The following is a 14,426-nucleotide window of genomic DNA, read 5'->3' as shown; positions in this document are numbered from 1 at the left end:
GACAGCCAAATTCTACACCTCACACCCTCTTACAACCTCATACATTTTCATAAGAGTACAATGCAAATCCTGTCAGCATAATATGAAGGTAACATTGGCTAAAAAATGTATTAACACTCCAGATGGTCAAATATATAACAGTCTGCGTACTGAAAAGCAATATTTCAAAATTTAAATCTGTATCTTCTTGATCTAACTGAAAAGAATCTTTTCCATTTAATGGTCCAGTCAAAAAGTGATCATCCACAAAGTTGAAAGTCCCACCTATTACCTTCCTGCTACTATTAAAAAGAAACTATGTTTCTTCACTGCCTGCAATAACTTGTGCAAATACAAGGCTGCCTCTCAGGAGTGAGTTTATACCACTTGCCTCAAATGAATTGTAGTTTCATTCCTCCAGACTACACGACACAGCTTGAATTTGCTATGATTTGGCCTTGATCCAAGGTGTTACTGAAGAGGTTGATAACAATGCTCTTGAAAACTGGGATACAAGTCAAAGATACAATTACTATTCATAATATAACCGTTTAATAAATTGATTTGAATCTACATGTCTTATATGCAATTATCTGCTAGAGTCTACTAATTATTAAGTGGCAGTGGTCTTAAAATATTCAGCTCTAACATTTTTTCCATCTGTAGGTCTCTCCCCTTTCAGATATATAGTTGTTGCTGCTATCGGGTATTTTTTAGCAGGTCTCTAGGTTTTCTTCAAGTTAAATCAATATGACTTCATGAGGGAATTTTAAAACGACAAATGCAATCCATCACCTCCATTCCTTGCCCTTTCTTGCCTCCGGCATCACTGCCATTTGATTCCCACATCAGCGTAACTACTGTCAGTCCAATCTGAACTCTGTTCCTTCTAAAGTCCACATATTCAAGCTGACACAATGTTCTCTCTGTTTTAAAATAAATACACATTCAGCATATACAATATCATTCTCAAATCCATTCTTTCCCAGGGTCACTTTGAGGAACAATTACTCAGACCACATGACAGAACGATCAGAGGAGGGTGGAAACTAAAAACAGCCAGGTCAGCCGGATAGCTGGATGCCAAGCTCCATTCTACCTATGGGCTGTACTGGCAACGGTAGGGTCAAGACAGAACAGGGCTGAAAATGTGTTGCTGGAAAAGCGCAGCAGGTCAGGCAGCATCCAAGGAACAGGAGATTCGACGTTTCGGGCATAGGCCCTTCTTCAGGATTCCTGAAGAAGGGCTTATGCCTGAAACATCGAATCTCCTGTTCCTTGGATGCTGCCTGACCTGCTGCGCTTTCAGCAACACATTTTCAGCTCTGATCTCCACCATCTGCAGACCTCACTTTCTCCTCAAGACTGAACAGGGCCCACCTGAATACAAGGCACTGCAGATTAGGCTTGAAATAGCTCCACAAAGTCCAATATGCATTCACTAAGTGACACTTTATTTACACATGCATATTACTTGGCACTGACCCAGCTGGCTCAGAGCTAGCTCCTTGACACTCCTGTTTACCTCTGTTAGCCAGGGCTCCCTGATTGGACTAGATTAGCAGCCCCACTCAGAGAACTCACATTCTATGAGATCCACTTGGCTGACCTCATTGCAATCACTGAAAAGCTCATTATGAATTTAATTGAGGCCTGTTAAAGGAGGTTAATTGAAATGATGTAGTTCCAGTAGCCAAGAGGTTTTTATAGTATAGTGGTAGTATCCCTACCTCTGAGTCTAAGGGGTCAAGGTTCAAGTTCCATCTGCTCCAGAGGTGAGTAAGAATATTACTGAGCAGGTTAGTGAAAAATACCCAGTTAAAGCAGCTGAATGTGGGAGCCCTGTGATAGAGCAGATCAAAGTTGGGCTGCAGGCAGATCTAAATGTCCATCCTCCTGCCTCTTGGTCACAGGATCACTCTTTACTGGAGGCAAGATTTTGGGATTGTGAGATCCAAAACACCAATAGAGCAGAGGCTGATCACTCATAGCTGGATGGTTTCTTTCAAGCGCTTGTGTTTTTCCTAATGCAGGATGTGCCTTAATCAACTATTTACCGAGGCCCTGTAAGAAAGCCTGGGTGAAAGGGTGGGTATTTATTTTGCCTCTTTGTATATCAACTACCCCAACAAGGAGATGAAGGGAGGATAGAGAGTGGAGGTTGGTGATTGGAGAGAGAGATGGGAGGGAGAGATGACGGGGGAGGATGGTGGAGGAAGGGATGAGGGGTTTGTGAAGGGATTGGGGTGGGAGAGATGGGGGTTCTGATGAAAAGAAGGGAAGATGGAGTACATGCTCACCCCCCCACTCAACAACCCTTTTATCCTCCCACCCAAGTCTGAGGCAGGAAAATGGGATCAAACTGAGAAAAAAAAACTAGCTCAACAACTTAGCAACATGCCAATTGTGATTGTTGATGAGTTATAGAACATAGAACATAGAACATAGAAGGATACAGCGCAGTACAGGCCCTTCGGCCCTCGATGTTGCGCCGACCGAGTCCTACCTAACCTATACTAGCCCAATAACTTCCAAATGCCTATCCAATGCCCGCTTAAATGAACATAAAGAAGGAGAGTTCACCACTGATACGGGCAGGGCATTCCATGAACTCACAACCCGCTGTGTGAAGAATCTACCCCTAACATCTGTCCTATACCTACCACCCCTTAATTTAAAGCTATGTCCCCTAGTAACACCTGACTCCATTAGCGGTAAAAGGTTCTTAGTATCTACCCTATCTAAACCCCTAATCATCTTATACACTTCTATCAGATCTCCCCTAAACCTTCTCTTCTCCAATGAGAACAGCCCCAAGTGCCTCAGCCTTTCCTCATAAGATTTTCCTACCATTCCAGGCAACATCCTGGTAAACCTCCTCTGCACTCGTTCTAAAGCTTCCACATCCTTCCTATAGTATGGCGACCAAAACTGCACACAATACTCCAGATGAGGCCTCACCAGAGTCTTATACAACTGCAACATGACCTCAGGACTCCGGAACTCAATTCCTCTCCCAATAAAGCCCAGTACACCATATGCCTTCCTCACAGCACTATTTACCTGGGTGGCAACTTTCAGAGATCTGTGTACATAGACACCAAGATCCCTCTGCTCATCCACACTACCAAGTAGCCTACCATTAGCCCAGTAATCCATCATCTTGTTATTCCTACCAAAGTGAACGACTTCGCACTTAGCTACATTGAATTCCATTTGCCACATTTCCGCCCAGCTCTGCAACTTATCTATATCCCGCTGTAACCTACCACTTCCTTCCTCACTATCCACAACTCCACCGACTTTCGTGTCATCCGCAAACTTGCTTACCCAGCTTTCAAGTCCTTCCTCTAGATCATTTATAAAGATAACAAAAAGCAATGGTCCCAAAACAGATCCTTGTGGTACACCGCTAGTAACTGCGCTCCAAGATGAACATAATCCATCAACTACCACCCTCTGTCTCCTTCCAGCCAGCCAATTCCTAATCCAAACCTCTAATGTATCCTCAATGCCATACCTCTGAAGTTTTAGCATTAGCCTACCATGGGGAACCTTATCGAACGCCTTACTAAAATCCATATACACAACATCTACTGCTTTACCCTCATCCACTTCCATAGTCACCTTCTCAAAGAACTCAATAAGGTTTGTGAGGCACGACCTGCCCTTCACAAAACCATGCTGGCTATCCCTGATCACGTTATTCCTACCCAGATGTTCATAAATCTTATCCCTTACCATTCTCTCTAAGACTTTGCCCACCACTGAAGTCAGACTCACTGGCCTATAGTTACTAGGGCTATCCCTACTCCCTTTCTTGAACAATGGGACCACATTCGCTATCCTCCAGTCCTCTGGTACTATTCCCGTTGACAATGACGACATAAAAATCCAGGCCAATGGCTCTGCTATCTCCTCCCTAGCTTCCCATAGGATCCTGGGGTAAATGCCATCAGGCCCAGGAGACTTATCTATATTCATCCTCTCCAATATTCCCAAAACCTCTTCCCTGCATATTTCCAGGGCATCCATTCTAATTATTTGTGATTCCATATTCACATCAGCAGTGTCCTGTTCCTGAGTGAATACTGATGAAAAGTACTGATTTAATGTCTCTCCAATCTCCTCCGCCTCCACACACAACTTCCCACTACTATCCTTGACTGGACCGATACCTACCCTAGTCATCCTTTTATTCTTGACATACCTATAGAAAGCCTTTGGGTTTTCCCTAATCCTACCAGCTAAAGACTTTTCATGTCCCCTTCTCGCTTTTCTTAGCTCCCTCTTTAGCTCCTTCCTGGCTACCTTATAACTCTCAATCGCCCCTACTGAACCTTCACGCCTCATCTTTACATATGCCGCCTTCTTCCCTTTCACAAGGGACTCCAATTCCTTACTAAACCACGGCTGCCTCACAAGGCCCTTTACACCATGCCTGACTGGTACATACCTATCGAGGACACACAGTAGCTGCTCCTTGAACAATCCCCACATCTCATTAGTGTTCTTCTCTTGAAGCCTGTTTTTCCAATCCACACAACCTAAGTCATGCCTCACTGCATCATAATTTCCCTGCCCCCAGCTATAGCTCTTGCCCTGCGGCGCACGATTATCCCTCTCCATCACTAAAGTAAAAGTCACCGAGTTGTGGTCACTGTCCCCGAAGTGCTCACCTACCTCCAAGTCTAACACCTGGCCTGGTTCATTACCTAGAACCAAATCCAATATAGCCTCCCCTCTTGTTGGCCTGTCGACATACTGTGTCAGGAAACCCTCCTGCACACATTGTACAAACACCGACCCATCTAATGAACTCGAGCTATAGCTCTCCCAGTCAATATCTGGGAAGTTAAAGTCCCCCATAACAACCACCCTGCTACCTTCACTCTTTTCCTGAATCATCCTCGCAATATTATCCTCTACTTCTCTAGGACTATTAGGAGGCCTGTAGAAAACACCTAACAGGGTGACCTCACCTTTCCTATTTCTAACCTCAGCCCAAACTACCTCAGAAAATACCTCAGAATTTTTGATGAAAATGAGGACTGCTATTTTGCATTTATTTGGTGTTTCAGATTAGATAGTGCTAGATGATGAATTGCAGTTCACTGGTAAACCATGTCAAAATATGTATACGAAGGTCTAGTAGAATATGCGGTACATGCTATCAGAACAATGATCATTAAGTGATGAAAATCTTTTGTAGTACCAATGAAGCATTTGGTAGTACCAATGGAGGAGTGATTGCTATCCCCAGCACAGCTTATAATCAGTAGGCACATACAAATGACTTTGCCCAACAACTAATTGTTTAAGTATTCTGAGACCCAGGTCTTCTTTAAAGACAGAAGAGATTGAAAGAGCTACACAATGAGTGACAGTTAGATTAGATTACTTACCATGTGGAAACAGACCCCTCGGCCCAACAAGTCCACACCAACCCTCCAAAGAGCAACCCACCCTGACCCATTCCCCTACACCTAACACTACGGGCAATTTTAGCATGGCCAATTCACCTAACCTGCACATCTTTTGGACTGTGGGAGGAAACCAGAGCACCCAAAGGAAACCCACACAGACACGGGGAGACTGTGCAAACTCCACACAGACAGTTGCCTGAGGCAGGAATTGAACCCAGGTCTCTGGCGCTGTGAGGCAGACCACTGTGTCACCGTGCCACCCCACTGTGAATTACAAAAACTGGACACTGGGCAGTTTGTGAGTTGGAAATTCAAATACAAACACATAGATACTAGCAAAGGTTTCTAAAATATGCAATCCCCAGCCCAGATCATACAAAGTCTTTACTGATCATCGCAAAAGAATTGAAGTCAGCTCAGACCAATGTAGCTACCATGTACAAAGAGAGTGAGCAAGAACACTGTAATGCTGATGACTGCGTAGTAATGTTGAGTGACAGCACCAACAGCAAGACAACCAAATTGTTAAACAAGTGAGATAAAGGATAACACATACCTCCCCAGATGGACATACCAGATCAGGACAATTCGGCAGACCTCCTAAGTATTATATTGACGTTTGAAATAATAGCACTGTAAATCCTGTTTTACCTGTTTGTATAATTGTTGATTTAACAAAACGTGGCTGTTCATCACCCTATATACCTGTTTGGGAATTTTTTAATCATTGTGTTATGCTTCATAGTCAAAATACTTTTTGTTAGGAGTTATGTTCATACTATCATTGCTGTTAAATGGCATGTCACCAGAGAGTATAAAAGTTTCATACTCCCTCTTATCCATGGGATCACCTGACGCATGACACTCTGATAGAAGCATGCTGCTCCGTTGTAATCTCATCTCTTAGTGTTAGTCCAATTACTTATGACCGTGAATGTTACATCTGTATGTGACATTTAGCTGCAGTAAACGTCAGTCAGATTCTTCAATACCATGATATTCATTCCTGGTTTCTGATATTATGAGGGCTAACATAAGCATTGCTACATCAGATAAAATGCCCTGCAAAAATAAATAGAATTACATCAAGGTTTGCAGACTAGAAATGGTTACCTTGTCAGATTGAAAGGCAGATTGCCATCAAAGCAGCTGCAGTATCCAGTGCAGCCAGCAGAAAAATGCAGAATGGAGGCCAGCAAATTAAATGTGAAACAGAGCTTCACCGCTGAAAAGAATACACAACAGTCAGGTCTGGCAGCATTTGTAGGGAGAGAAACAAAGTTAATATGTCAAGTCTGACCTGACTTTTTTTTGGGAGAATTGAGAGGAAGAGTGGTATTGGACTTAAAACATAAACACAATCTTTTGCTCCATTGATAATGTCAGATCTCCTGGGTTTCCAGAACTTTCTGCTCTTATTCCAGATCATCAGCACCCACAATATTGTTGCTATTAGTACACAATCATCAGGGTCAAAGACAGGAATGTATTCATTGTAAAGCTTTAAAGTCAGGGATTGAGTTCAAATTATTTCATTATTCAGTGCAGGGGATAATTAAATCAGTAACATCACCACCACATTAGATCTATAAGAACCAGGTGAGAGTCATTCCAACCAGATGGACAACAGAAGAGGTATGTTTCCTTCAGTGGGCCTTGCTTGTAAATTAATCAATTGGAAAACACGGGAGATTTATTGGTGGTGGCTAATCAATGAAAAATACCACAGGTGATTTGTTGGTGAGAGAAAAGCTGTTCAATTGCGTGTGATAACATTTCCAGATATAAAACAAAAGACAAAAGTGTAGGTGTTTTGCAACAAGATGGTGTGATTAGTCTGTTAAAAGCTGCAGATGGATTGAGAAGGACAAGGCAAGAAAGTTTACCTTTGTCATAGTCAGCTAGGATGTCATTAGGTGACTGATCAGATTTCTTCCAACACTTGGGCTAAGTGAATGCCTGATTGGAGGATTTCAAACATGATATTCTGGGACAGATTGGCATAGATTCCTGTGGCAACAATACGTATTCAAGGATTTTAAAGAACAGAAGAAATGGAAATTGAAGATGGGGCAATAATTTGCAGGACAGCAGAGCCAGGGGGTTTTTGAAGAAGGGGTAATAATGGTAGATATGGATGAGAGAGGCAAGAATGAAGGCCAGGAGGGTAAGCATTGGTGGGAGTAGGTAGAAGAATAAAAACAATGAAAGCTTTTTTTCACCTGTCTCTTATGTAGGCTTATGTGGAGGATCAGCATGAGTTTGGCTTAGTTTAGAATTAAACAGCTAAAAGACAACTGACCATGATCCATTGATTTTTCCCAGGTTCTGGCTCCTTGATCCAGCAGCGCATGTAGCAATTAACTGGATGTCCACTCACTGGTAGAATTTGCTGTTCATGCAGCTCAGCTACTTAGAGGCTGGCATGAGTCAGGGCTTCAGGCCTGCCAATCCAGCAGGAATTTAGCTTCCAACATGTTTGTACAAGAGTGATGTGTTTTCAAAATGGAAAAATATAGGGTTTGCCTGTGCATGCTGAGTACTCAGCTAGATAATTTAAATGAAAGATTTCAAAACTTACCGCAGTGGATAAAAGGTCTCCAGATTTTCAGTCATTTATATTTCCCACCATGAGAAGGGGATCCCTGCCATTTTGGTGATGATTGAGGATCCTTGAATATTTCTATTTATTCCCATCAAAGAGAAATGGTTTTCAAGTGACCCTAGTTCCAAACGTATCCTGTACCAATATTGTTATGACCAAATGCCAATACTGAACTCGGATCTGAGTGGAATATGAGATCAAACACCACTTCCACAATGAATGGTCTCAGTGCTTCCCTCTGTTTTCCCATGTATTGTATACCACAACGACCAGGTACGTATAGAAACTTACTAACCATAACTCACTTAGGGTTTTTAACTGCTGTTGAGTCAAAAAAGTCTAGTTCTCATTCAGCACCTAACTGCTGAGGTGGCAAGAAGGGAGTAAATATCTCTCCAGGGAAATCTTGGCCCAATTACCTCCCCTTCTCATCTCCTCCTTCAACATCTCTGGGGAGGGGAAAATTCTACACTATTAGTTCTGACACACATTCACTTATCCACATTGCTAGAACTTTCCAGGTTTCCCAGTCACGCTGCACCCCTTATTCCCCACTCCCCCTCCACAGATTTTGGAGCTATTAACTCTCTCCTTTGATACTGACTGACTTGTTGAGGGTGTCTGTATTTACTTCTGAAAGTATATGCCTTTGTTTGTCTTAAAGTTCTTAATATTCAAAGGTAAATAAATTTTATTGTGGTTCATTTACAGACTTCATCTTGCAGCCTATTGGATTTTGTCAGGATCTCACCAACACTCCAGCAGCAGCGTGTATTTGACATGTATTATGGCAAGTCTCTGAAGTCTCACACAGTTGTTGCTGTCAATACACAATCCCTCAGCAGAAATGCAGAAAGGTCCTCACTCAAAATGTTAACCTCCCTTTTTCTTTCATATCATGACTGGTTGTATCAATGTAAAATTTCACGTTTTTAAAGCTTTCTTTATCGGAGGATATTCTGCAATCCCTGCTGACTCCACAAGGATTAACATCTCAGTGTTACTCTGGGGAGCCCATCACCTCAGTGATCCTCTAGAGTTAGAGTTTCCAACAATTGCCTTTGGGTCTCAAGTGGCTCAGTAGATCACATTTCCTCCTTAGAGCTAGAAAGCTTCAGGTTCAAGTCCCACTTCAGCACTGTGCAGCATAGAAGGTGTCTTCAAACAGCTCAATGCAGATTGGTAATTGACATACAAAATCCTTCCAAACCCCATTCTCTAAGGGAGCAAGGAGTGTGAAGATTTTCAGAGCAACAAGTGGGGGCCCAGAACCTCAAATAGAGATTGAAAATTAAAGATACCATTTTCTAATCAATAAACAGAACACATAGGAAGTGTTCAGCAGGGCAGGCAGCATCTCTGGAGAAAGAAACAGAGTTAACATTTCAGGTTAATAAGAGTTCAATAGGTTGTGAGCAAATGGCAAGTGGGATAAAGGCAGTGATAGGATGGAAGATAGGATCGAAACAGGATAAATGTGGTGACAGAAGCGTTGGTCTTATGGGATTGGGGGAAGTTAACAGGGCATGACAGGAAAGAAAAGGTGTGCCTAGAGCAGGTGTGCCGCTGCCTGAAAGTAAGACTAAGAAAACCTGAAACACGCAAAGAAAGGGAAATAAACTAAAGCAACAGAGTTTATGGTTTAAAATTATTAAAGTTAATATTGAGTTCAGAAGGCTGTAAAATGCCTCAACAAAAATGGTTGTTATTCATCAAGCTTATATTAGGTTTCATTGAGGCAGAACAGCAGGCCAAGGACAGAGAGTCAAAGTGAGAGCAAATCAGAGAATTAAAATGATAAACCATCAGAAGCTTGCAGGAGTGATGCTTGCAATCTAAACAGCTCAAATTGTTACCCCATTTGCATTTTGTAGTGATTGGGACCAGGTGGACCCCGCTGACTAGAAGGTTTATGATTGGCCTGGGCCAATCAGGAAAAAATTGGCTAAGAAATATAACCGTAAGATTAGAATCTCCTCAGTTGAGGACTGACTCCAAGCTGGCTGGCCACAGTCAGTATACTGTGCACTGGCAAGTAAAGGGTGACTTGGTGATGGTAACTGGCCTCTGTGTAGTTATTTCACATTTAGACTCCGCAAAGTATGGGAAACTACATTATAAACAGAAAATACAGTAGATTACATACCCAACACACATCCATGCAAATACAGGCATCATGTGACATCTTTTTACCTCCTCTTTCCTTACTACCAATTGCCCCAAAATTCAATCTAGGTGAAGCAACAAATCATGTATTCTTTCAATTCATGTAGGTGTTGCTATCCTTAATATAGCATCAAGCATTGACAATTCAGTGCTGCAGTGAGTAACATTGCTATATATTACCTACCCATATACAAAACAAAGCTTCAATAAATGCTTCAGGTTTGCTGTTAGTTGCAGATAAACTTTATGTAAGTGCCACAGAAATTTATAATAAGTACTTATGGAACTAAAAGACTACTCCTCCCATTTTTAATGAATCTTGATTATTAGAGCAACTTACAGTTGTATCTGGCAATCTACATTTGGTTTATGGTGTGTACATTCTGCAGCACTGCTTCAGGCAACCTGATTTTCTTTATATTCATATCAATAACCAATTCAGTTAGCTAGCAGAAAAAAATATGGTGGCAGTGAAAGATCAGAGGATCAGATAAATAATGAAAATTCACTCTCATAAAATAAGATATAAATTAACAATTAACAAGCTAATTAAGGTGCAAGTAGAAATACGGAATGGTGTAATTTAACTGGGACATTTTTTTCCCCAAATATGTGCCAAAACAACAAATGACTATAGGGATATTTTAGGACTCATCTACTCTAATGTAAGCAAATTCTTCATGGTGTTAAGTCTTAAAAACTTATTTTTTCAACTGTGGTGTCACATTCTTTCAGAGTTTAATTATTGTTAAAAGGATTTGTTTTTAAATTAAGTGTTTTTTATGTCTCACTCAAACACATCTTTCCCTCCTTCCATTATTTTGTTTTATGTCGCATTGGTTTAAACATTCAGGTTCAATTCTGTGTTTCAGGTTCTTCACTGAATTAATATTTCTTTAGGTTATTTTCTATTCAAACTATCCAGAGAGATATAATTATGCACCTCTGGGGCAGGTGTGACTTGAACCCAGGCTTCCTGGTTCAGAGATAGGAACGTTACCACTGTGCCACTAGACTCCTGTAATGATTCTTCAATTGGATTGGTTAAACTGATGCACAGTTCACACAGGTACTGTCCTGAAATGGCACTAATCACAGTAAGTTGAGTCCAACTCCCAAAGACTACTTAAGAGGAAGTATAAGAAACTTTTCTTTCAACACCGAGAGCAAAAAGATAGTCAAATACTTTTGTCTTGTTTCCTTTCATATATTTATTTTAAGATAATTCTTTAAATTAGTGATTTTCAATTAGGGCTCTCCAGAACTGAATGTTCAATGAGCATCCATAACTGGTTCTGTGCAATGTTTAGGTCTTTGAATATTGTACCAATATTGTACAGAAGAAATATTTTTGAACAGTGGGCAAAAATAATTACTGTGGACAATCAATATTAGTGCATGACAAAAATGCAATATTGATTGGTATTGTTTAATTTTAGCAGGAGTGTGTTGAGGTTCCAAATAATTTCACAATATATTAAAGAATGGTTAAAAGATTCCACTTCAACTGTGTAGACATATAACAGGTAACATTTTGAAGTATACAGCGCTGAAAAACTGCCTTCCAGTTTGATCTCCATTTCTTTTCAAGCCTTTTTGCCCAGTCTCTGACAATAAAATATAGAAAGTGTAAACTAAAACATCTTTGTATTTTTTATTCATGGTTATTTTTTATAACAACTGAAGCAACCATACTGCAACAATGATGTCCCCTTCTCATATTTTCCCACAAGTAGCTAAAATGTGTTGTCCTGAGACAGCAAGAAAACCTCTCAACATTCATTATGCAATTATGACTAAATTGGTACTTTAACAACATGAAAAATGGTCTCAAAGCTACTTTGAAACAATACATGATAATTTCAAAAGCATTCTGACTCAGCTGTGGTTCCTACTAATATTGACTTGCATTTAGACACAATAGTACTTTGGTACTGGACAAACATAAGAAATAAAATTGGTGCATTTTTCAACTTATACAGTGATATTGCAAGCTATTGCTTGTGCTAAGTCAGAATACTCACTAAAAGACTGAAACATTGGTCCAGGTAATCCTGTGAGCAAGTAATCACTGTATCTGAGTAGACTGGATGTGCCACATCTAGACCCATATGGAATCCACAGCATGGCGTACTCAGTGGGAATGGTCCAGGAAGTTGAAATTTCTGAAACCACTCCGAGAAATCCCCATTAAATCATAGAATTTGGAGGGTTCAAATTCACTGAAGGTTAATAGTTATAGAATCATACAACATGGAAACAGACCTTTTGGTCCAACCAGTCCATGCTGACCAGGTTTAGTTTCTCCAAACTAAACTAGTCCCATTTGTCTGCATGCAGGCCTCTGAACTTTTCCTATTCATGTACTTGTCCAAATGTCTTTTAAGTGTTTAACTGTACCTGCACCTATCACTCCCTTTGGCAGTTCATTCCATTAAAGCACCACCGTCCATGTGCCTCTCAGGTCTCTTTTAAATCTTTCCCCTTTCACCTTAAATCTATGCCCTCAAGTTTTAACTCCCCTATCTTAGAGAAAAGACCTTTGCAATTCATTATATCTATGCCCCTCATGACTTAGTAAACTTCTATCAGGTCACCCCTCAATCTCCTACGCTTCAGGGGAAAGAATCCCAGCCTGCCTCTGTAACTCAAACATCCTTGTAAGTCTTTTCTAAGTTAGAGGTCCGACCTGACCTCCAACATACCCTATAAACTTATCCACTTACCTTTCATCCTATCAGCCCACCACCCACCTACCGTCCTACCCCTCACTTAAATACCTTTCCTGAGTCAGTACTGAAGTTGTTTGAGACCAGCTCCTGAAATATACCAGCCAGTGTTGTAAAAGAGAGGCACATCTTGATCTGCGATGTCACTCCTGCAATGGGTGATTTTTAAGAATCATTGAATCTACATTGTGGAAGCAGACCCTTCAAAGAGTAACCCACACAAACTCAAACCCCCTACCCAATCCTTGCCACCCTACATTTCCCATGCCTAATCCACCTAAGCTGCACACTACAGGGCAATTCAGCATAGCCAATCCACCTAACCTGCACAGCTTTGGACTGTGAATGGAAACCGGAGCGAACCCATGCAGACACGGGGAGAATGCGCAAACTCCATCAGCCAGTTGCCCAATGCTGGAATTGAACCTGGATCCCAGGCCAGTAGAGGCTGTAGTGTTAACCACTGAGACATTGTGCTGCCCTAATATGTGTCCTCCAATAAACACATTTGGGACCAGTCAGACTCAGACCCTCTTGCAGAAAAATTGCTGAAAGGTAGGTGGCTAATTTTGAAGAGATACTACCACCATGATAATACAAAGAAAAGGGGAACTGTGGAAGCTGGAGATCTGACACAAAAAGAGAAATTGTTGGTGAAACTCGGCAGGTCCGACACCATCTGTTTAAAGAAGTCAGAGTTAAAGTTTTGATGCAGATGAAGATGGAACCCAATTCACACCAATAGCAAGTCTGCAATGTAATTCCATTTCAGTTAAAGTAAGCAATATACAAAAATAATGATTAAATATTTTAACAAATAAATTTAAAAATGTATTTCTTAATAGTAAACCTTTTCATCCTCCCATTTTCCTCTGCATCTTGATATTTCATATATCACCATCATATTTTAAGCACACAGTTCCACTTATCAAGAGAACATTAGTATGCAAAGGAAGTAAGATCTGGAATACATTATTGATTTATAAGTTCGAAAAGCTCAATAATAAATACTTCATGGAAGCTGTAATGTAGTATTAAAAAATTAAAATCTCAGCATGGTGCTTTTAACTTCAATATTAACACATTAAATCAGTGAAATCTTTCTGCTCAAGTCCTAGTCAACTTAAAGCAAGCAGTATTTTATTCTTCAGCAGCATAGTCAATCTGATTATTAGCAGAAAGAATATGAGAGCAAGATTAGCAATTATAGTTAAAACACTGAACTTATTTAGTCCTTGCTTGATCACAAAGGAACAATAAATTTCACTTCAAAACATGTGTGTTTATCTCAAAACAACATTAGATACAGTAGCATAGTGGACTGGTGACCCAAAAGCTTGGACTCACAATCCAGAGACATCAGTGTACAAATCCCACTATGGCAACTGAGGAAAGTTAAGTTCAGTTTTTTTTTTGTTTAAAAATGTGAAACAAAAAGCTGACATTGATACTGGTGACCATGAGAGTGTTGGATTGTCATTAAAAAAAAATGCTTGTTTCATTAATGTCCTTCAGGTAAGG

This window comes from Hemiscyllium ocellatum, chromosome 32, assembly GCF_020745735.1.
Source record: "Hemiscyllium ocellatum isolate sHemOce1 chromosome 32, sHemOce1.pat.X.cur, whole genome shotgun sequence".
Taxonomy (NCBI): domain Eukaryota; kingdom Metazoa; phylum Chordata; class Chondrichthyes; order Orectolobiformes; family Hemiscylliidae; genus Hemiscyllium; species Hemiscyllium ocellatum.
The sequence above is the reverse complement of the archived record's forward strand: the minus strand, read 5'-3'. Positions refer to the sequence as shown.